General features: G+C 35.1%; 1 long non-coding RNA gene across 1 annotated transcript; it reads right to left on the reverse strand.

Annotated features, from left to right (window-relative positions):
• Nucleotides 1–446: 446 nt before the first annotated feature.
• On the reverse strand, nucleotides 447–997 carry LOC125553963. The gene is made up of 2 exons (XR_007304286.1): nucleotides 905–997; nucleotides 447–721 (listed from the first exon to the last, which is right to left on the reverse strand). It is a non-coding gene; the product is annotated as an uncharacterized LOC125553963 (long non-coding RNA).
• Between the last annotated feature and the right edge of the window lie 1,944 nt (nucleotides 998–2,941).

The following is a 2,941-nucleotide window of genomic DNA, read 5'->3' on the forward strand; positions in this document are numbered from 1 at the left end:
TTGAGAGAGCGAAAATTATACTATGATTTGTTAGAACTAGTTGACCTGTTGCGCCAAATGGCGCAGAGACCCGCTGAAGACATGCTATCAATGAAAATAGTTTCATGCTGCAAGGACCTTCTGCTAAATCATGCTATTTTTTTAAACATGTTTATTACATTGTGAAATAATAGTATGGAAAAAGGGAAATTGCATAATATGAATATGTTCAGTTTGAAAATATGCCCACTATGATGAGAGAGTAAAGTTGGCATGGTTGTATTTTTTGGCAATGGGTTTGGAAAAAGAAAATATTTGTGTGACATGAATAGGTTACTATAGGCTTGAGCAATCACATAGGACACAAACTGTAACTATTTTTATAAAAAAGAATAGACTTGTCCTTCAAAATATATACTTGAGAAGGTAAACATAGGTGACACAATAAAAAACAAGGTAAACATACGTGACACAATAAAGCCTGGTTTGATGAACTCTATCGCACACTTTGTGATGTTTGATGAATAAAGCTGCCCCTCAAAAAAAGTGACACAATAAAATGTACTTAATACATGATGAACATTTCTTAGAAATAGTGGTCAATTACATCATATAATTTGGTTCTGTACAAAAAAAGTTTCCTCTTTTGTGTATATATCCTAAACACCACCCCTTGCGATGAACTCTTTGTCTTTGTCCACAAATTTGGTTATTCCCCATCTAGCATGTCAGTTGCAGTCTCCTAAAGCATAGGAACAACACAAGTTAAAACAATCTGGTCAAACATACACTAAGAATATAATCATGGGCATTATCGACAGATTAAACCAAAGTTATAGTGCAGCAGGTTCTCTGTAAAGTCAAGTTACCATGTGGTTTTTACGAACCAATGGAGAAAAGCCGAAACACTGACCTAAGAATTAACCTGAGAAGGTCGTTCTTCAAGCTGACTCCTAGCAGAAGATGATGCATCTAAGTGAAGCTGCCTGGAGATTTCTTATATGTCCCTTGCTCTCTATTGCAACAGATAGTTGGAGTGGCATATAAGATAAGTATGAGGTACTGATAGAAGCTCACTCTCAAAAGGCACATTCAGTATGTGTATGTAATGATATTGATGCGTTATTAATTAAGTAACCTGAATAAGTTGTTGCATATTTCTTCTAGGGACAACTGTTTACATATTTCTTCTATATCCATTGCTCTCTGATGTAACAATTAGAATGGCAAATGAAGTAATTCTTAGGCATTGATATTACTGACTTACTTGTTCGCAGGCGTATACTGAAATCGAGAGCATAAAGGTAATATGTTATAGCATATATCTGTACTGTAAGTAACAAAATAGTCTCTTTCCTTTTTTCAAGATAACAGTCTACTTATCGATGCACTTAGGCTAACACGAACATAAGAAAACACCAATGAGTAATCATTTGGAAGGCAGCATGGCTGAGTCCTACACATGGCTAGTCAAGCCCTCTTGCCAAGCTGGAAAGTTTCTTACAAATGCAGAAATATCCATAAGATTGCATCTCTCCTGTTCTACTCAAATAATATTTTGTATATATCAGAGGTTTCAAAAGCTAGGTACCAGTTAACTCCTATTGTGTCTGTTTGTATATATAGCATTGGTTTGTTTTATTCTAGAGCCTTACTAACCAAATAAAGATCAAAATTTTGAAGTAAATTATATTCCTAGAAACCAAATAAGAACTACACTGAAAATATTTATGAATTACTACAACTATTCAGACCATTTTAGACTACTTTAGTATGAGACTGTAATCAAGAATAATGAATGTAGGTGATCTGATATCTTGTTCGAACAATAAAATAAATAAGGACATACAGGTAATGGATTTGACCAACAAAACCAAATACTTCTAGATCTGTACGAACTTCTAAAGAGCAGATAGAGTAATGATATGTTACAGGAATAAGCAAGCATGTCCGCTGACCATACATAGTAGCTGATTAGCGATGATGCACTCAATGCGAACCGGTGTTTCCATGCCTATCAGGATAAAGGTATTCTTTTCTGCAAGGATAAACATGGAAGTGGAGTGATCAAGCACACCAAAAAGAGTTTTCATGACTTAAAAATAATAAACAGAACATGGAAATAAGTGCTTTGAAACATAGAATTTTGGAACTGCACAAAAGATGCAGCTGAAGAGGACACCCCTAAATGAAAACATCAAGCTAAAAAATTAAGCTAGCAAACCAGTCCGACCTATTAGATATCCCACATGGACAGTAGCACCTACATATTGAAGCAACAAAATTAACAAAAAAATCCCCATATATGAACATCACAATCTGTGGGCATTAACTAAACACAAATTAAACCTAAAAGAAGAAATCAAATGATAAATCTTCTACAACATTAACACATGGGTGATAACATCACGAAAACAATGATCGTGTTCACACAAGAGAAATATCACCTTGTTCTTCTTCACCAAATTCTTCTGCTGGATTATTCCTCCACTTATTCTCAGATCGGCCAACATCGAATCAGAGGATGGAGCGCCTAACAGAGTAGAGCAGGGAAAATCTTTAGGTCTAGTAAAACATTAGCCAAGCGAGTACACAAATTCTTGTCCATTACCTTGAGGAATATGAGATCCAAAAATAATACACTGCGATAAGGTGACCATTATGACAATGTCCATGGACCTGCAAGCACCATTGAGTACAATCACAGGAAAAAAATCAAAAATACATTACAAAACAACAGGACATCATCACAATAATACCTTTAATCTAAGAGAATAAATGAATAATACTGAAGAAATAATGGAAGGAGAACAGAACTATAAAGCTTTTATTAATCGATGAGTAGCCTGGTTCACTTCCCAAATATAAATATGCAGAAATTGAGGGAGATGGACACCGATCAATTTGACATGCTGCGCTTTCTGCCAAACTAACAGACACAACCAGCCAATGTATTTTTAGC

Source organism: Triticum urartu, chromosome 4 (assembly GCF_003073215.2).
Source record: "Triticum urartu cultivar G1812 chromosome 4, Tu2.1, whole genome shotgun sequence".
Classification (NCBI taxonomy): domain Eukaryota; kingdom Viridiplantae; phylum Streptophyta; class Magnoliopsida; order Poales; family Poaceae; genus Triticum; species Triticum urartu.